Raw genomic sequence first — 22,701 nt, forward strand, 5'->3', positions numbered from 1 at the left:
CCATCACAATTAATTAATTGGCTGTTATTGCTGTGAGGTAGTAAGAAGGCTGGAAACAACAATTGTTTTAATGAAGCATCAGCCATTTTAGACCAGTAATGAAAATGCAAATAATTAATGAATGTCAATACAAAGATATTTTAACCCATATTAAATGAGTTTAATTCTCTCCCACAATGAAAATGAAAAAATATCATCTATTTTAGATGCCAATGAGAATTTTTTTTATTGTTAAAAGATGACAAAGACGTACATATATTTATAGATAAGATAATGGTGGAGTTATTAACACAAAATGTTGGAAGAATAATAATTTGTGTTATCTTTTTTTTTTCAAGATTATTTAACAAGTGCAATGTTTCAGGTAATAAAAAAGAGATTTATAAGAATTATATGCAGAGTTTTAAAAACTTTTAAATGAGAAGCATAAACTTTAGTTTTAATTTCACGACGAGTGATGACACGGCTTCATTTCCATACCCGCTACAACTTGACCACACAAGAGTATATGAAGCGGGACCACACAAGAGTATATGTCCTGTAAGCGGGACGAGAATCACCTGTCCACAGTTTATTGTCTATGGAAACTTTTCATACACTGTTAAATATCACAGAGAAAAATGATGTTTCGTTATAACCCAGGAATGAGAGACAAAATTATAACAGTTTCATCTGGAGAATACAAGATTTTCCACATATGTTCCGAAATTGCTCGCCTTATGAAACAACAGGGTGATGAACCAAAAATATTGTTGTAGAAATTCAAAAACATAGCCTGGTGTGTTGGCGCAGTGGTTAGGGCAGCGGCTTGGGATACAAAAGGTCCTGAGTTCAAGCCCCGTTGAGCCACTGAATTAATACACCAGGGGGTTGACTCAGCCTGTCATCCTTCCGAGGTCGGCGAAATGAGTACCAGTATACTGGGCCGGTGTATACCCCGGTTATAATAGGTGTACCATATCCCTGTGTCGTAAGAGGCGACCAGGGTTGTGTCAGGAAGGGCATCCGGTGTAAAACATGTGCCAAATCACTATGCGGATCATACGGATGGTCCGCTGTTGCGACCCCTAACGGGAGCAGCCGAAAAAGAAGATATTCAAAAACATACGAGTAGGGTAAGAATACTGATTCTGGCTCACTTTTCCCCATGTAAATGAATGGGGGATTTTCAGCGATTTATATTTTTTTTCCCTAAAAATAAATCCCCTTTTTATCCCAAGGTATATTTATTTGTCTCCCCTTTTAACTTGGAGGTTGAACCTCATTGAATTGAACACCTGGGGGTTGAACAGCTCACTCATTGAACCTATAAAGATTTGTTCATTCTCAAATTCCTTCAATAGTTTAATTTTCTTTGCACAATAATCCCCATCTAAAATATTGACAAACAAAACATTTGAATCTTTATATTTTTTAAGATACCCCTTTTGTGCCATTACGAAATGATAAACTTCTCTTAATGCTCTTGTTTGACCACCTCCTGAGCCACATATCATTTTGAGATTATAGTAAATTGTTTTTTCATTGTTCAATTGATAACCATCAAAGTTTTCAGTCCATTCAAGGATATTCATTTTTTTCTTTACATCCTCTAACTTACTAGTTTTTAAATTAATTCGCTTATTTGTTTTATTTACCTTTGTTTTAGTTATTTTTTCAATAAGACTTATTTGATATTTTTCACATTCATTATGTTTTCCATTTATATACCAAGACTGAGATTTTCTCCACTCTTTAGTTTGATTAATACTTGGTTTAACCATTTATATATTGTGAAAAACCAGCGTGTAGCCCTTAAAAACCCTAACCCATCTTCCCATCGTTAAAACATAATCTATTTTATACACTCTATCATACAATATCCATATGGAACACAATCTATTCCATTATCTAAAATAAATCTCTTATCATCAAAGGCTCCTAATGCCTTTTTATTTACTTCTTCACTATATATGTTATGTTTATAACTTCTTATTGTATTCATTTTCCTATATTCTTCTTTCTTATTCATCAAACAATTATAATAATTTCTAAAAGTTATTGATTTCTTTATTACATATTTCTTTATTCCCTTTAACCTCTTATCAATCTGTTCACCATACTTATAAGCATATGCCTTTGCTCTCAATCCAATAAACTCACTCATTACTTTTCCACCCAACTCATCCTTAAACTTACCAATAACCTTTTCATTCTTTTTGGAAAATAACTCACTCTTCTTGCTGAAATTACTTGTATCATATACTCCAATATTTTTCTTCATATCTTCATAAACATCATCAGTTTTTATATCTAGGATAAAACTATCAGTATCCATATACAACAATGAAACATTTTCACCATACTCTTTCTTTAAGTCATTATACAAATAATCATACATCAATATCTTTGATAAATCAAGAACTGCTGTTCCAATATAAATTGGTTTATCCATTACAATACTTTCCTTTTTCATATGAATTGCAGAAAAGTTCTCTGAAAAAACCTCTTCTCTCTCAAAACTTGGTTTATTTATCAATCTCGAAGCTTCTTTCCAAGATGTTGCGAATCTAATGTTTTGCCTGTTTCTAACATTTTCCATAGTCTTTCCAAATACAGCATTATTCATTAATTTATAAAAGTCCCCTTCAAATTTTACTTTTGTATTTGCTCTCATATCTGTATTGAATTGAATATACTTTTTCACCCAAGGACTTTGTTTAAATTTTAAAACTCTATGAATTTTAGCTACTCTCAATCCTTCTCTCAAAAACTGTTTTAAGCTTCTCTGATGCAAAACATATCCCTCTTTATCATAGAATGTTGTTAATAACTTTTCTGTTGATTTACCTTTAATATTAAAACTTTTATGATAATCACTTAACCATTCTTTCTTTGGAGTTTCTTTCTCACATGCAAAAGGAAGATCTTTATGCTTATTATGAAGATCACTCGGGTACCTCAAATCAACTTCAAAATAATAACCTTCTTCTTCGTCATTCAATTCCTCTTGAGAAGAAATAACAATATTCATCAAAGCCTTTTCATAATTCTTTTCTTCCACCCACTCTAATTTACCATAAGGTAGAGATTGAGACATTGCCCATCCATACAAATTATTAGCATCAAAATACATCAAATAATTACTATCTTTTTCACTATCATAATTTGGGAGATATTTATTATTTGCTTTAGCATATCTTTTTGAACATACTTGTGATATTCCACCTCTCTTGGACTTCTCAATCATCAAAAGCATATCCACATCACTGATTAAATCTATATCTTGTTTTGTCATTTTCAACATTGCACTCCAAGCTAAACCAGGAGCTGTGAAATAGTGGGCAGGATCTAATCCATAACAATTTTTATTATGACAGAGTGATCTAAAAGCTTCAAACACATCAGCTAACAATAAAACATCTGTTTTTAGATATAAATCGTGATATTCTCCAAGGTTCTTTATCTTAAATATTTTCCATATTTCTTGTGCGTGTTTATATTCCTTATCACTTATCTCTTCTTCATAAAGGTTATTATAGAAACTTTCTTTTGAAGGAAGTTGTGTTTCTTTAAATCTCATAAATGAATCCATATAATCATAAGGATAAATTCCCTTACTTGTAAGAATTTTCTCTTTACTTTGAATTTCATTCCTTGTTTGAATTTCCTCTCTCGTAAGAATTCCTTCTTTAATCAGAATTTCATCTTTAATCTGAATTTCCTCTTTAGTGAGAATTTCCTCTTTTGGAAAGAATGAATTAAGATTTGGAAAAGAGTCTGTGGAGCTTAGATTTGATGCGAGGTAGGCTAGTGGTGTTCCCATAAACTTGTAAGAATCTAAAAACCTAATACGAGTTAAAGGTTTTGTGAATATCATTTTTGAAAATGAAATATACTTTTGACTTGTGTTTGTTATAGCAGAAATATTCCCTGGTGTTTTTGAAAGTTCATTTATAAATAGATGTGTATCATAGTTGGCGCTGTTGTGAAGAAAGACTGGAATAAAAGAAGGTAATTTATAATTAAGATTACAACAGGAATGAGCGGGACCTCTATATTTACCAGTAAGATGACAATGGTCTCTAACTTTAGACTCCTTAATTTTCCCCTCACAAATATGACAGATATTGTTCATTCTAAATTCTAATTTTTCTTCTTTGGTTAATTTCATCGGTTCATTTGTTTCTTTCATTAATTTAGTGAGTCTTATACAATCCTTTTCTAATCGTTTTACAAACTCTTGTGAAGCATTTTTCCACGAAAATGTTCAAGTTTGTTATACTTTTCTCCAACAGATGATTTGATATAATAACAGAAACCACAAGGAATATGTTTTTGATATTTATTTGTATATGGTTCTTTTGGATTAGGAGAAGCAGTATTTATCTTTTTAAGGATACATTCAAAATCAGCGTATATCACAAATGGGTGCATGATAGATTTATTATAATCTTCAAAATAAATCTTTTCACCAGGTTTAGGCATTGTAATTACAGCTGATTTATGATTACTACAATATTTTGAATGTTGTTCTAATCGTTCTTTTGTATGAAATGAATTAAGACATCGCTTACAAGGATATATTTTGTTTGCTGTTCTGAATACCTGAGAAGAGATTAATCTTGATAAATTATTGATGTATGTGTAATGTGAATTCTTTCCAACACTAAAATATAAAAGGTCAATGTGTGTTTCTTCATTTTTATAGTTGTTTGAAATTTTTAATATTTGAACTTTGTTTGTATCCGTTAATCCATATACATTAATAGAAAGATTATTCTTTTTCTCAAATTTAGGAATATCTGTTAATGGCATTGGGAATTTAAAATCTTTAATGTCCAAGGTATTCTCATATTTCATATATTGTTTTACTCTTTCTGAATTACATTTTGGTGGATGTAAGTGAGCAAGAACAGACCAGAGAAAACATTTATTATCATTGTTCTTAATATTAACAACTGCCTTCTTTAGTTTTATTTCTTTTGGTAATTCAATATAAGAAGAAGCTTTAAGAGGGTTTGATTTTAGAATGTGTATATCTAAAAAGATGATTTTTTTAATATTGAATCCACTTCCTACCACTGTATTATTAACATCCTCCTCTTGTCTTGATAGTTCTTCATAAACCCCACTATTCAAAAAATCTTGAAATGATGTTATAAAATGAAGATCTGTTCTCATATAAGGAGTTTGTTCTTCATCTTGTCTTTTCATATTCATTTTCACTCCCATATAAAACTTTAAAGTTTTTATTTCTTTTAATGTCATTTTAATAAATTTTTCAACATCGGGTTTCACTATTTCAATTGATTCAGCTATTGATGATGGACTGGGTTCTCCAAATTGAAAAATCCTTATTTTTATATGCCCTTTAAATGCCTCATCAGTGTTTTTAATATATAATAGTCTCCCTTTACTTTAAACTCATTTTTCTTGTGTTTTTGTGATTGAAGATGTTGATTATAACTACTCTTCAAAACATCCTTTGAACAGATATCACAATGTTTTCTTTCCAACTCAAGAGGAGATATTTGATGAAATAGATTAAATGTGTGTTTGTTGGTTCGGAGGTGTTTTCTATAATGTTTATATTCGTGATTACAAACATCGCAGTACGTTGTATTCACCATATTTATAGAATAAAACTTTGCTTAAACTAAAATTTTCTTGATGAAAATTTCGTTTAATTATAGGTGAATCTGTGCTTAAAAACATTTTATCCTCCAACTTTTTCACTTAATAAATACAATGTTTCAAGACACAAAAGACAAGTTTCAATCAATCTCTTCATCTGTTAAAGATACTGAGAAATATGTCAAGGATGTAAAATTGAACAAAGATAAATATAACAACTATTGGATAAAAACTATTATGGTAAATAATATGAGTTCTTCAATTTCCTTCAGTGGAAGGGCTTTTAGTATACCTGGTAGAACATCAATTAAAGTATCTCCAACAAAAGTTTCTCCTCTCCTTCTAGTAATATATTCAAAACTAGAAAAAGCAATGAAACAAGAAAAAGTATCAAAGAACAAAACCTTATGGATGAAGCTTTAGAAAGAAAAGATAAGACCATCTGTAATATGCAAGGAGAAATTTGTATTTTTTTCAACAACCCTAAAGATGTAAATCTTGATGAAATAAAGGATGTTAATATATCAGGTGAAATGACATTTCGTTCAATAGTAGTTAACGATAATTTTAAAATTACCTTTAATATAAAAAATGTTGTCGTTGAATCTGATAATGAAAAAAGTATATCGATATCGATGGTAATATACAACTGAAAGTATAGATTAATTTCAGTTTAAGTAAAAGTTTTACTTTATAAATATGCTAGACTTTCCTGATTCTCCATATGACAAATTTGAGAATTGTCCTGCGTGTGAAAGACAGGGATTAAACACAGAGTCAAAAGCCTATAAACAATGTATATTCTGTGATTATCTTCTAATTAATGATAATAAAAAATATAAAAAAGGAAAATAATTCTTTTAGATTTACACCAAAAATGAATTACTTTACAAGATTGATTAGAGAAATGAATGTAAAGTATGAGGATGATAACACACCTTTCCTTACAAGGGAAGAAACTGAACGTATAAGAGAAATGTTCAAAGGATTGTTGTTGTATATTATTCATGGATGTAATTTTCAGGGAAATATCAACACAAGATATTGTATAAATAAAATAATGGATTATCTTGAAATTAAACCTGAACTTAGGATAAAATATAGAGTTTCTAAAAAAGCCAATAATAAATTAAATAACCTGTTTTTCAAATATATAAATGAATGATTTTTTACCTATTTGGGAAAATAAGATAAAATTTAACAACCATAAAAATCTCCCAAATTCATTAAGATGTCTCATAGTTGGTTCAAGTGGATGTGGAAAAACCTGCTTACTTTTAAAAATGCTCCTCACTCCCAACTTTTAGATTATGATAATTTAATAATTTTCACAAAGTCGAGAGTTTTCAACCAGAGTATCAACTACTCTCACAAGGTTTTAATGCTGGTCTTCAAAAGAAGATATAATAGGTTTATTTAAACGTCAAAAAAACCTAAATGATTATAACATTGAAGATATAATTCAACTATTTTGTGATACACAGAGATGTAAAAAGAAATCAAATCTTATAACTTGTATTCTTAGTGATAATACGGATGATATACCGTCTCCCCAAGATTTGGATAAATCAAAAAAGAACCTCGTTATCTTTGATGATTGTGTTAATGAGAGAAACCAAACGGTAATGGACAGCTACTACACAAGAGGGAGACATTCTTCTTGTAATTGTATTTATCTTAGTCAATCGTACTTTCAACTTCCTCGTCGTTCCATCAGAAACAATGCTAATACTTTTATTTTATTCAAGTTAAATTCAATAGATATCAATAATTTTTGGAGAGATAATTGTTCTACATTATGTAGTAAAAAGAAATTTGAGGATTATATGAAGCACACGACTGAAAAATATAAATATATTGTTGTGAAACAAGATGAGATATTAAGGGATATATTTTTTGTTTTATAAACAATTACATATATAAATGACAACTATTATTATAAATCTTGTGGGTAAATCTGCTTCTGGAAAAAACTTTCATAAATCAAGGTTCTTGTGTAGTACAAATGAGAATATTGTAAATTTACTTAAAAAACACCCCGTGATACGCATTGTATCAACAACAACTAGAGCAATAAGACCTGGAGAAGTAAAGGTGAAGATTATCACTATATTTCAGTGGAGGAACATATGCGATTGAGGAATGAAGGACAAATATTTGAGGAGGTTTCTCTTGGTACAACAAAATATTCACATTGTAAGAGTGAGTTAAAGAAACTAAAATCTGGTGGTGTTGGGATATTAGAAACTAATCCAGAAGGAACGAGACAAATTATTAAATATCTGAGCGGGTGAAGATTTTATCATTCGGTTTTGATGTTGATGAAGAAACTCAACACAAACGTATGAAAAGCAGAGATGCAAGGATTAGTGAAGAAGAAATTACAACTCGCATTAATGTTAATAAAGAATTTGATGAAATATTTAAAGAAAAGGTTTTATTTGAACACATCTACTTGAATGATGAAGAAAAGGAAAATTTCCCTGTTGATCTTTACAATTCATTAAATGATATTTTACAATAAATAAATGGATACAAAAGAAAGAGCAAGAAGATTTAAGGAACATCAAGAGTTGGTTTCAAAAGTTGTAAAACAACAGGAAGACATAAAGAAGAAACGCAGACAGAAACTAACGGGCGAAGAAGCATTTGAAAAAAAGCAAGAGAAATTTTTTAAACCACTTTTAAAAACTTCCCAAGAAAAAATGAAAGATGTTTCCACAGTTCCCACAGTAGAATATACTCCTAGAAAGCTTCAAATGTTAAAAGATTTCAGTCAAATGACGGAGGAAGAATTAGAGCATTTAGGAGAATTAGAATATGATGATGAAGGTTTATTTCAACAACTGGAAGAGATTAATCAACCCCTGATTATATTGTGAATGCTGTTCAAAACAATGAATATTCAGCGGATTCAAAAACCAAAGCAGGACTCATTCCAACAGAACAACCAGCAATATTTCATCTTGTTAAAGAAAAGGTATTGATATTTAATGATGAATTAAGGTTCTTAAGTTCTGCTCAACCCCTGTTAAACTAACTCCGAGATTAATGTTTCTTCTCACAAAAGATGGAAGACAAGGTTCAACTGTGAGGGATGAATCAAAGTATATTGATAAACCATTGGATATGGAAAATAATGATGATAGAGTATATATTGATTTGCTGAACACTCTAAATTATAAGGTTATTCTTTCTGGTAAAAGTAGGAAGAATGAGAAGGAGAAACACATTATTCAGGCTTTAAGTATCCTTGGTTCAGGTATTAGTTTTCTTCCAAATGACCCATCGCAATTAGTTAATAGACTGTTATTGTTGTTCGGCAGTAAGAAGGCTGGAAATAACAATTGTTTTAATGAAGCATCAGCCATTTTAGACCAGTTGATGAACATGAAAATAATTAATAAATCTCAATATAAAGACATTTTATCTCATATTAAATAAGATGAGAAGCACAATCCTGAGTTTTAATTTCACAACAAGCGACCACACATCTTCATTCCCATACCCACTACAACTTGACACAACAAAGAATATGAGGCATCTTTATTGTCCATGGAGACTTATAATACTTTATTTAATATAAACGAGAAAAATGACAAGTTTAGTTATAATTCGGGAAGTGGATACAAAGCGATAACAGTCTCACCCGGAGCATACGAGATTTCTCAAATATCTTCCGAAATTGCTCGTCTTATGAAAGAACAGGGTGATGAACCAAAAAATATTGTTATAAACATTCAAAAAACATACTTCAAAATCAACGATTAAAGTTAAAAATAACTACAAGGTTGATTTCACAATTGATAATTCATTTAGAGAGTTATTAGGTTTCTCCTCAAAAAAGATTGAAACTAATGGGACGTTTTACAGTGATAATGTCATTCAAATATCCTCAGGAATAAATTCGGTGTTAATTCACTGTGATTTGATTGATGGTGCTTATAATGATGGATTAAAAACAAATACAATATTTTCATTCAGCGCATACTCAACCCCAATTGGTTATAAATTCAATATGGAGCCTAAAAATTTGGTTTATCTACCTGTGTCAGGAAAAACCATACACAGAGTAAATTTTAGGATAACCGACCAAGATAATCGTGTGATCTCTTTTAATGGAGAAGTTATATCCATCAGAATTCACCTACGTGAAGTTTTTCAATAAATAAATACGATGGTTATTGTGAGGAAGCACGAGTTGGGAAAATATAAAATAATTACAGGGGATGGGATGTTCCTTTCCCCGTACTACAAGGGTGAAGGTATGTATCTTGGTAGAGGATACTATAAACCTAAGAGACAAAGGGGTGTCGGACATCAATTTAGAGGAGATGGGATAATTGATACTCTCATGGGTATTGGTTCAACTATTCTTAAACATAAAGACCTAATTGGTTCAACTGCTTCTGCTGTGGGAAATGTAGCAGGTGCTGTAAAGAGTATAAAAGATGCTCAGAAAGAATCTCATAAATTACAAGCAATAAAAGAAATTAAGAAAGGTAAAACTCAGTTGTCCCCCCAAGAACGACAGAAAATAATTCAAATACTTGGATCAGGGTTTCAAAAGTTTTAACATCTTTTTCCTAAATAAATACAAGTATGGAAGCAATTGATAGTATCTATGATTTGGATGATACTATTATTATCTCAAACTCCACTAAAAAAGAAGATTACTTCAAGGTAAATGCAATAACTGGAACAGACTGGAATACAAATGGTACAAAAAGTTTTGAAATAAATAATCAACAAACCTATTTGAATCTCTCCGAAAGTTTCTTGTTGTGTAAATTTAAATTCACTAAGGCTGGGAATAACACAAACGCTACACTTGTAAATGATTTCTTCTGGAAAATGTTTGATAGTGTGCGATTGTATATTGGAACACAAGAAGTTGAAGCGGTTGATTATGTCTCTGCTGTATCTGAAATGATGAAATTTACACTCTATACATTCAGTGATAGAATGGGAAAGGGGTCTGTCGAAGGTTTTATTCCTGATATGTCAACGGGAACAAACACAGACCCTGGGTATACTCAAAGGAAAGGAATGTATAATGATGATACAAAAGCAGAAAATAGTTTTACTGTGGCAGTTCCTCTTAAAGGTATATTTGGATTTTGTGATTATGATAAAGTTCTGTATGGTCTTAAAATTAGATTTCAACTACAAAGGAATGATAATGAAAATAGATTGCTTTTTGGTGTTGGTAATGCTTTTGGTGATCAGAATAAATTTGTAATTGAGGAGATGAGTTGGTATATCAGTGAATATACTCTAATCTTAAAACAGAAGAGATGTTGAATCGAAGACTTAACTCAAAAAAACCACTCAGTGTATCATACCTCAAAAGAAGATGTCAACACGTTAAACTCAATCAAACTACTTACACGTGGAATTTGGGTGTTCTGGAAGGAAAGCCACGATATCTGTGGATGATTTTTAAAAAGCCAGATGGTGATACTGCGACTGATAAGAATAATGCATTGAGTGATAATGCTAAGGTGAAACAACTTCGCGTTTCTCTAGATGGAACATTTTATCCACGAGATAGATTGGAAATTAATTGGGAAAAAATGATTTTGCTGAAGCATACAAGTCTTACCAAAAGGTGTGTGAAAGTAATGGAAATAAAGAACCTATTTTGGATATGACAGCATTTAAAAGTTTGTATACAATCTATACGTTTGACCTGAGCGCTCAAAAAGAAACTATAAAGTCTAATCGAGTGGATACTTCCCTATACATTGAAAGAGGAGAGAGTGAAGAAGTTGATACATATTGTTTGCTTTTGGAAGAAACAGAATTGCAGATTAATACAGATAATGGTGTGATGATTAGTCTCACATAATTTTTTGTTAAATAAATGAGTGGCAAAGTACCAACTGGGGTATATGTTAATCAAATCAATCTTCATAAACTATCATCTTGTGTTCAAAATCAAAAGCCTTGTACGATTAACGTTAATACAATTCAGAGAAAAGGAGCAGTAAGAATTGATGTTTTGCTCACAAGAGAACAGGTTAAAATCTTGAATGACACTGGCTCACTTAAAATTAAAATGACAAAACCAATGTTAAAAAATATTCAATAAGAGAGACGAGTGGAGGATTTCTCCCATTTCTAATTCCTTTATTTGCTGGTTTAAGTGCGGTTGGAGCATTGACGGGTGGTATTTCAACAGCGGTCAAAACTGCCAACGAAAGGAAGGCTCAACTCCAGGCTCAAAAAAAGAATTGGAAAGACATAACAAAGAGTTGGAGAAACAAATTAGTGGAAGTGGTGTAATTGTAGATTTTGCTGAAAAACTTGAAGGTCTGCCTGATAAAGCGAGATTGTTAGTTGGAGATATGCTTTCTTCTATAGCACAAGCAGGTGTAAAATTAACAAAAAGAGGTAATGGATTATATCTTTCTAATAAATAAATGAGCATTGATGAGTGGTTGAAAGAATTTGGAAAGAATACAACATCAAATTTACAACTTGCCAAATATTGTAAGAAATTAAAAATTCATAATGTGGTTATTTGTATGAGAGATGAATTAACAAATGTGTCTAAAACATACAAAGAATATTATTATGAACTTAGAAAATAATGATGGGAACGGTTCTCATTGGGTTTGTATTTTTAATAGTCAAGACAAATATTATTTTGATAGTTTTGGTCTTCCACCACCTGTTGAAGTCATAAAATTCTTACAGAATGGTGTTTATCAAACATTTCAAGTCCAAGAATTAAATTCCAAGTGTTGTGGTCAATTATGTCTATATGTGTTATTTCAACTCAACAAAAATAAAAAATTTTATGATATTATTTTTAATCTAATATAAATGACTTATGTTGGTAAAGATGGTTCTATCTTTGGTGTATCTCAAGAACTGGATATTGATTTATCAAATTATTATACAAAGGCACAGGCTGAGCGATATAAATATAATATAAACAAAAATATTAACATGAAAAATGCTTATAAATTAAAAAATTATCCAAGCCCGACTGACGCGAATGACTTGGTGAGATTAAGCGATTTATCACAATATATATACTTAAATAAAACGGCTGTGTATTCTAAAGATACAGAAGTGTTGATATTATCTCCAGGTCATACAGAATTCACAGTTCGAATTAAAATAAATTTTTATAAAGAAGGGCGTATCATTTGTATGAGAATAGAACAATGGGGTATGATATGAATGATTTAGGGTATAATTGGTCATTTAAAATTAACCTCGAAGACCTGGAACAATTAAATCAGTCTCGTAAGGAAGAATATTATCCACTTGGTATCGAGAATGAGTTTTGTGGAGCCACGATTAGTAAACAACAAATAAAAGAATTTAATAAGGGTAAATATAATAATGGTTTTGCCCTTGTTTATCTCATGAAAACAGAAAAAACAGGATTATATATAATAAGTAAGGAAATACAAAATGATTTAACTATGGGAAGATGGGGAGGTGTTTCGTGCCATAATATTATTCTAACATATATTTCTAATACATAAATGACAGCAAGAAGGCTTCAAGAAAATTATCATTTCTGTGTTCAAGCATACCTTCAAGAAAAAGTTATTCGGTATTTTAATAAATATGTTCTACAACATAAGAATGAGGTATTTTCAATAAAAGATTGGCATTATGCTGATGTTGATAAACCAACAACTTTAGATTTAATTAGAATGTTAAATAATGAAAAAATTATAAGGTTAAGAAAAGGTAAGGCTCTTTTAGAAATTCAAAAGAAATTTTATTGGTATCCTGTTGTAAAAAAATTATTTTGGATACAGGAATAACAAGAAATCCTGATGAATATATGTATAATATTCTATGGGGTGTAAACGATTCAAGTATAGTAAGGGATGAGGAAGGAGTTGAAGAAGAGAGGGAAGAGGAGGAAAAGGAGGAGGAGGAGAGAGAAGGAGGAAAGAGAGAAGAGAGAGGGAGGAAAGAGAGAGAATGAATAAATATCAAAATATGGAAACCAGTGAGATTCAAAAAGAATAGAGGTATTAAAGAAATTAACTTATCTCACCAGGGAGGAATACAAAGAATTAAAAAGTCTATTTGCAATACTTTCGACAAGACTATCGACATCGAGAAGACATGTATTTTAATTCAAGTTTTTCTTAAATAAATGGAGGAGAGAGTAGAAGGCATTTCTAAGGATTCTTTATGTTTTAAAAATTAAGATTCAAATGTGCATGTTGGAAACTAAAAAGGTTTTTGCACTCTGCAGAAATTTTTCTCTCATAAATAAATGAGTTATTGTCTCAAATGTAAAAAGAAAACTAATACTAAAAATATTTCATATATTAAAAGTAAAAATAACAGGGTTATACAAAAAGGTATATGTTCGGTGTGTGGTTCAAAAAAAAAAATCAATTTATCTCCAAACACAAACTCGGAGAGATATACAAAAGTTTTTATCAGGAAGTAAATTTACAACTACTGGAATACCAGAGGAATTACATCTTCCAGGGTATTCTTTCTGTGGTCCAGGCACAAACTTGGATAAAAGATTAGATGAGGCAGACAATCCTAAATCCTGGAGTAAACCAATCAATAGAGTTGATGAAGTGTGCATGAGACACGATATTGATTATGGGAATACCACAACGTTGGAAGAAAAGCATGAAGCCGATAGAGAAATGTTATATAATTTGTCTCTGATACAAAATCCAACCTTGGAGAGAAAAAGTTGATAGGTTCATCGTGAAGAAGATGATTAGTGCTAAATTGAAACTTGGACTTGGAAATTCAAAAACTTATAGGCTCTAATGATGCCATTAAGACTGAAGAGCAATTAGCTGATGAATTACATAAACCAATATTCACAAAGTTTCAGAGAAGGAAAGTTTATTCCAAGGAAGTTGATTATATCTGGTCTGCTGATTTGATTGAACTCAATAATGATAAGGGTACAAGTATGCTTTAACCGTTATTGATTTGAGAGTAGATATGCGTGGGTTGTCCCTTTAAAAACAAAACAGGTAATACTCTTGTGTTAGCTTTTCAACAGATATTTAATAAAAGTAAGAGAAAACCTAAGAAATTGTGGACTGATGAGGGTAGAGAGTTTTATAACAAGACATTTATGAATTTTTTAAAAAATAACAGTATTACATTATACAGTACCTTTAATGAAGGGAAGGCAGTTGTTGTTGAACGTTTTAATCGTACCTTAAAAGAGAGACTATATAAAAAATTCACACAACTCGGTTCACAACAATGGTTATCTTTTATTCAGGATATTGTGGATAAGTATAATGACACGATTCACACGTCAACGAATATGAAGCCATCAGAAACATTTACAAAATTAAAATATGAAAAAGAGATTAATGTCAGAAAACCTAAGTTTAAAGTTGGTGATATCGTAAGAATATATAGGTGGAAATCTCATTTTGAAAAGGGTTTTACTGAACGATGGACGAAAGAACTTTTTAAAATTGTTGATGTAATAGATACAGTTCCTTGGACTTATAAAATATATGATTTGGAAGGGGAAGAGATTTTAGGTTCATTTTATTCACAGGAATTACAAAAGACAAAACTAAGCAGATAATACACCTTTGTGGACACTCGAGGGCCAAGTCCGAGGTGTATAACAGTATATAATGTGTGTCAAGGGGGACGTTCTTAGATCTGTGAACCCCAAACACAGAATCCTCAACTGAATAGTCAAGGCTTAACTTTTGTTTGTGTGTGTGTGTGTGCAATGGGAGCAATAGGTTGGCGCTTCACTCCCTCCTACTATACACCGTTGTGGACACTCGAGGGCCAAGTCCGAGGTGTATAACAGTATATAATGTGTGTCAAGGGGGACGTTCTTAGATCTGTGAACCCCAAACACAGAATCCTCAACTGAATAGTCAAGGCTTAACTTTTGTTTGTTGATGTGTATGTGTGTGTGTCCCAACCCTCACATTCAAAATCTCAACCCCAACCCTCACATTCAAAATCTCAACCCCAACTCAATCCTCGCCCAACACAATGTCTTTTTCAAAATGAGATTTCCACCTATATATATATATTTTTACGTTTTTTTTTTCTTCTTCCAATTCTGTCTTTTAAGGCTTTCAGGTTTGATGACGTAGAAAGACGGAGTAAGCCTGCACTTTCTTCCCAGAACGAACAATGTATATTTTTTGTTTTTTTTCTCTTCTTCCAATTCTGTCTTTTAAGGCTTTCAGGTTTGATGACGTAGAAAGAGGGAGTAAGCCTGCACTTTCTTCCCAGAACGAACAATGTATATTTTTTGTTTTTTTTTCTCTTCTTCCAATTCTGTCTTTTAAGGCTTTCAGGTTTGATGACGTAGAAAGAGGGAGTAAGCCTGCACTTTCTTCCCAGAACTTTCTTGATCTTGCTCCCATCAAGCACCATCCGACAAAGAACTACATCGATAGGTTTAGATCCCAAAGAGTGATAGCAACTCCAAAAGTCTCCAAAATATAAATAAATAAAATAATAATAATAATAAATAAATAAATAAATAAATAAAAGCCCCCAAAAAAGTTTCAAGTGTCCAACATAAACCCAACTTTCCAAGTCTTCAAGGTATAACCACATTCCCGTTGAGTTTCCAAGATATGTATCACATTGTGAGTTATCAATCCAGAACCCACATTTCAAGTATTCAAAGTAAAACCAACTTACAAAGTCTCTTAAGGATAACTCATTTACTGATTTTTTCAAAATTTGTGAGTCTCCAAGGTAGGCCCCATATTTAGAACCATCTTGGCAGAACCCTTTTCCTGAGTCTCCAAGGTAGTTATTTAAACCATCAAGGCAGAACTCATTTACTGATTTTTTCAAAATTTGTGAGTCTCCAAGGTAGGTCCCATATTTAGAACCATCTTGGCAAAACCCTTTTCCTGAGTCTCCAAGGTAGTTATTTAAACCATCAAGGCAGAACTCATTTACTGATTTTTTCAAAATTTGTGAGTCTCCAAGGTAAAACTTGTATTCTGGCTCATCAAGGTATAACTTGTTCAGTGGGTATTGTCTTGATAACTCACAATGAGTACTATTGCTGTAAAACTCTTTTTCAGGATTTTGCTGGTCTCCAAGGTATAACTCTTTGGTTGGGTCATCAAGGACGAACTCGTTCTGTGGGTCTTGGTCGCTCATAAGGTCTTCAACCAAGCCAACAATTTCGCCCCAAGTTGTAGCAAAAGCAGTATTTTCATTTCGTATTTCAGACACAATTTCCTGTGAGAGAAAATAATAATGTATGAATTAAGTTATTTAATTATTAAATGAGTATGCTTCAATCAAAGTTTGAAAATAGGAAAATAAAAAATCTTACCTCAATAGATAAGAGGTTTGAATCCAGTTCATCAACTTGAAGGTTTAGTTCCATAGAAGACAGAGAGTTCCAAGGAACACCAAAGTCATCCCACTCAAGGTCTTCAACCAAGCCAACAATTTCCCCCCAAGTTGTAGCAAAAGCAGTATTTTCATTTCGTATTTCAGACACAATTTCCTGTGAGAGAAAATAATAATGTATGAATTAAGTTATTTAATTATTAAATGAGTATGCTTCAATCAAAGTTTGAAAATAGGAAAATAAAAAATCTTACCTCAATAGATAAGAGGTTTGAATCCAGTTCATCAACTTGAAGGTTTAGTTCCATAGAAGACAGAGAGTTTGAGACAAGCACACAGAACACCATTGCCAGCAAGAACAAATGTTTAAAATGGAGCCTGGGTTTGAAGCTTTTATAGAGAAAGATTGGTGGGTGTGGTTTCCTTTGGAAATTCCCTGGGCAAGCCTAGGCAAGCCTTCATTGGGAAATTTTTCAAAACCATAACATCCTGTAATTTTCTAGTGATTTCTTTGTGAGTCAGAGATGAACTGGAAATGATGTAAGAGTGGGCGGGGCTTAGCAAAAGTAGGCGGAGCTTAGGAAAAGTGGGCGTGGCTTAGAAAAAATACCTTATGAAAAGTGGGCGGAGCTTAGCAAAAGTGGGCGGGGCTTAGGAAAAGTGGGCGTGGCTTAGAAAAAATACCTTATGAAAAGTGGGCGGAGCTTAGCAAAAGTGGGCGGGGCTTAGGAAAAGTGGGCGTGGCTTAGAAAAATACCTTATGAAAAGTGGGCGGAGCTTAGCAAAAGTGGGCGGGGCTTAGCAAAAGTGGGCGGGGCTTAAAGAAAAGTGGGCGGGGCTTATTGAATACCTTGTGGAAAGTGGGCGGGGCTTAACAAAAGTGGGCGGGGCTTAAAGAAAAGTGGGCGGGGCTTAACAAAAAATAACCTGTGGCTCAGGAGGTGGTCAAACAAGAGCATTAAGAGAAGTTTATCATTTCGTAATGGCACAAAAGGGGTATCTTAAAAAATATAAAGATTCAAATGTTTTGTTTGTCAATATTTTAGATGGGGATTATTGTGCAAAGAAAATTAAACTATTGAAGGAATTTGAGAATGAACAAATCTTTATAGGTTCAATGAGTGAGCTGTTCAACCCCCAGGTGTTCAATTCAATGAGGTTCAACCTCCAAGTTAAAAGGGGAGACAAATAAATATACCTTGGGATAAAAAGGGGGGTTTATTTTTAGGGAAAAAAAATATAAATCGCTGAAAATCCCCCATTCATTTACATGGGGAAAAGTGAGCCAGAATCAGTATTCTTACCCTACTCATACGTACTTCAAAATCAACTATTAAACTTAAAATAATTACAAGGCTGATTTCACAATTGATAATTAATTCCTTTAGAGAGTTATTGGGTTTCTCCTCAAAAAAGATTGAAACTAATGGTACAACTTAGAGTGATAATCAGGTCAGGTATGGGAGCATGTGCCAGAACAGTGCGTCGCTGCGTTCACTTTCCGCCGGTACTCCAGGGGCCTCCGTCTGGCCATCCCCCAGGCAGATGCCAGGCCCATCCCCATCTCCTTGAGATGATGGTCAACCTGTTGCAACCACGAGGCACGTGCTCGGCCCACTGGCCTCCTCCACTCATGAGACTCCCTCGCTGAGAGAATCTGGTGAGCAGGATCAGCATCAGGAAAACGAGCCACATGTCCATACAGCCGCAACTGACGCTCACGGACTATGCAGGTAACAAATCTCATCCAAGTCTCTCTCAGCAACCGCTCGTTGGACACAAAATCCAACCAGCGATAGCCAAGGATTCTCTGAAGAGACCTGGTACCAAAGGAATTAAGTCTCCATCTCAGATCCTTGGTCAGAGTCCAAGTCTCGCATCCAGAGAGCAAGACTGGAAGTACCAAGGACCTGAAGACTCGGATTTTCGTCCTCCCTCACAGGTACCGGCAGCGCCACAACCCATGATCCAGTGAATCCATGACTCCCCAGACCCGACCCAGACGTCTATTGACCTCTGACTCACAGCCAGCAGAGACATGAATATCACTGCCAAGGTAAGTTAATCTCTCCATGACCTCAACATCCTCACCCAAACAGACACAGACAGGACAGCAGCAACCAAGATGTCACCGAAAGCCTGGATCTTAGTTTTGACCCAAGAAACCCGTAATCCCAGCGGCTCCGACTCCTAATTCAGCACCTTGAGGGCCCCCCCTCTAAAAGGATATCTAAAGTCTCCGCAAAGATGACTGCATCATCTGCAAAATCAAGGTCCGAAATCTTGACATTCCCAAACGATGCACCGCAGTTTGATCTCTCCGACATCCTCCTTAAAATCCAGTCCATACAAGTGCTGAAAAGTGTGGGGGCCAGTACACACCCCTGACGAACTCCAGTAACAACTGGAAATAAGTCAGAGATGGTACCACCAGACTTCACAGCACTCTCAGTACCAGAGTAGAGTTCAGACATCAGATCGATCAGTTTTGGAGGCACCCCACGAAGACCAATAATCCTCCAGAGGACATCCCGATTCACTGAATCGAACGCTTTACAGAGATCAACATAGGCTGCAAGCAGCCCCTGCCGAAACTCTCGTCTGCGTTCGGTGAGGACACGAAGAGCAAGGATACGGTCAATCGTTGACCTCTTTGGTGTAAGGCCTGACTGCTCTGGACGCTGGTGCTCAAGCAGATGGTGGCGAACCCTATCAAGAATTATCCGAGCAAAGACCTTGCCTGGCACTGAGAGCAGTGTCACCCCTCGGTAGTTGTTGCTGTCTTGGCGATCACCCTTCCCTTTCCAGAGAGGAACAACAAGGCCCCTCTTCCAATCAGTAGGGATGATGCCTGTGTTCAAGGCAGAGCACAAAACTGCATGCAACGACACGAGTGCAGCATTTCCACCAGCCTTGAGAAGTTCAGCATGGATGCCACAGATCCCTGGAGCTTTGCCCCGTTTCAACTGGTTCACCGCAGCCCGTGTTTCCACAAGCGAAGGTGGACCACAGTTGATTCGAGGGTCAGCAACAGGGATTGTAACACCCTTGACGTCCAACTCGACAGCTGGGGGATCAGCCTGGTACAACCGCTCAAAGTAACCAGCCCAGCGGGCATTCACTTCAGACTCCTCTGTCAAGAGCCTACCACTCTCTGCTCGAACTGCAGTGCTCCGAGGGATGGGCTTGGATGAACGCAATGCGCGAATTCCCCTGTAAGCGGGACGAGAATCACCTGTCCACAGGTGATGCTCTACCCCCTCACAGATTCCTCGCACATAGGCCTCCTTGTCCACCCTCAGTGCACGTACAGTTTTATGCCTCAGCTCCCTGAACAGCTCAGCTCTGCCATTCAGCCTGGCCCTGCGACTCTGGTCAATGGTATCCAGTGTCCCTTGAGAGACAAAATTCTTCTTTGCCCTGCGGTGAGTTCTATGACATCCACTGGCAACATCAAGGATGGTGGTCTTGAAGGCACTCCACAACTCTTCAGGACCCCCCAAAGCACCCAGACCCCCCAATTGTCCACTCAGCCTGTTCGCAAACTCCTCAGCTACTCCCTCATCCCTGAGCTTGCCAACATCCAGCCTAGGCTGGGATGGTACCATTCTCCAGGATTTAAGGTGCAGCTTTAGAGTTGCTGCAACAAGCCTGTGGTCAGTATTGAGGAACTGAGCACTCCGGTAGACCCTGCAGTTCTGGATCATCCTCCAACGACCGTCAATGAGGACATGGTCAATCTCCTTTGCCACACCGCCAGCGTTGGAATACCAAGTCCAGCTATGAGCTTGTGGGCGTTGAAACCATGAACCAGCAACCCTAAGTCCATGTCTTCTTGCAGAGTCAAGGAACTTAGTGCTATTCTGGTTCATAGTTCCTGACCCTTGGGGACCAACACACACCTCATAACCATCCCTATCAGTTCCAGTCAATGCATTGAAATCCCCAAGACTAGAAGTGTTTCTCGTCTGGGGCACTGATCAACCACAGACTCGAGTGTGGCGTAGAATGCATCCTTCACGGTGAGATCACTCGCCTCAGTCGGAGCAGAAACAGAGACCAGGGAAATGACACCTAAGGAGTGACGAATCCTTAATCTCATAATCGGCTCATTGACCGGTGTTACCTCAATTACCATTGGGGTCAGCTTATTGGACACAGCTACAGCAACTCCTTGGGTATGGTAACCATCAGAGCGACCAGACCAATAGTAGGTGTAACCACCCACCATTATCTCGCCGCAATCCGGTCTCCGAACCTCAGAGAGAGCTGCAATCCCGATGTCCAAACGCTTGAGCTCAGATGATAACAGAGACAGGTGATCATCCTCTCTTTGGGATAGGGCATTCCAGGCACCCACCCGAAGGGACCGCCTCAGGTTAACCCAAGGAGCCCGCCGTCTGGTGGACGACACCTCAGCACCACTCCGACACACTCTCCCGCAATCTGACCCAGGGATGTTACCCCGTGGTTTCCCTCCCATCATCAAAGATTGGGGGTCCCGAAGGCTTTGCCCCAATCCCGTCATCCGGTGAGCTGCCCTGCGAAGGGAAGCTGCACAGGAGGTACTCCCACGGAGTGGGTTTTCAGATTTTTTTTGCGTTTTTGTGTTTTGCGGAATGAAGGGTTTTACTTTGGCCGGAGTGCAAATCCTGCCACCAACCTCCTAATAAAAAAAAAATGTGATAATGTCATTCATCACTCAAAAAATTGTTTATTCAAAATCGTGATAATGTCATTCAAAATTCGGTATTAATTCACTGTGATTTGATTGATGGTGCTTATAACGATTGAATAAGAACAAATACCATATTTTCTTTCAGCACATACTCAACCCCAATTGCTTAGACGTTCAATATGGAACCAAAAAAATCTAGTTTATCTACCTGTTTCAAGAAAAACCACATACAAAGTAAATTTTAGGATAACCAATCCAGATAATCATATGATTTCCTTCAGTGGAGAAATTATATCCATCAGAATTCACATTGATGAAGTTTTTCAATAAATAAATACCATTGTTATTGTGAGGAAACACGAGTTGGGAAAATATAGAATAATTACAAGGAATGGGATGTTCCTTTCACCATCCCATCTGTCTGTCTGTCCATCATACTTCCTCCTAAACGGTTGTGCAGAAATTCACCAAACTTGGGAGTTATGATCACCACATGGCAAGAAGGTGTGAGAGCAGCAGTAACATACCAAGAAATTCAATTATGGAAACATTCTCAAACATTTAGTAATGAAACTTTGTATTTGCAATCAACATTGGGAGACACATGAAATATGTAAAGATTTTTTGAATTTTACCCCTGATTGATCCCCTGGGGATGGGGGACTTAGGGTTGGTCACAGGGGTCAAAATGGGAAAAAGATTTAACTCAAAATTTAATCTTGGGTCAATCCTGGTGGAACTTTTACCATCTTTCAACTTTTCTTGAGGTCGGAAGCGGAAGGATTTGCGATGGCGTACCATTGACTTTGCTTTCGTGATATCTATTTTTGTGCTATTTTATTTATATTCGTTTTTTTTGCAGTGATCGAAAACTCATGGATGAGTTTGTATGTAAATCGCAAGCAGAACAAAGACTTTAGGAGTCATCAGTATACTTTTACATTAATTACAATGACATGAATAGACAACCTACAAAGACATATGGCACATGGGATTTGAATCTGAGTTCCTGCATCATGATTCAGGGGTTCAGATTGAGAACAGTAATCGGTCAATCCATCTTCCTCGATATTGAATAT

General features: G+C 35.0%; 1 protein-coding gene and 1 long non-coding RNA gene across 4 annotated transcripts in view; one reads left to right on the top strand and one right to left on the bottom strand.

The window, feature by feature from the left end:
• The window catches only part of LOC147011450 (glutamate receptor ionotropic, kainate 2-like), a 446,205-nt gene that overhangs the window by 84,413 nt on the left and 339,091 nt on the right, over positions 1-22,701 (top strand). The window lies entirely within an intron of this gene.
• LOC147011452 (uncharacterized) lies at positions 14,841-18,244 on the bottom strand. 2 transcript variants are annotated; one of them, XR_015051777.1, is made up of 3 exons: positions 17,629-18,244; positions 16,925-17,520; positions 14,841-16,827 (listed from the first exon to the last, which is right to left on the bottom strand). It is a non-coding gene; the product is annotated as an uncharacterized LOC147011452 (long non-coding RNA). The 2 variants fall into 2 exon arrangements; XR_015051776.1 differs by having other exon boundaries at positions 16,925-18,244.

Source organism: Eptatretus burgeri, chromosome 15 (assembly GCF_056783735.1).
Source record: "Eptatretus burgeri isolate ZD-2024b chromosome 15, Ebu_testis_v1, whole genome shotgun sequence".
NCBI lineage: Eukaryota > Metazoa > Chordata > Myxini > Myxiniformes > Myxinidae > Eptatretus > Eptatretus burgeri.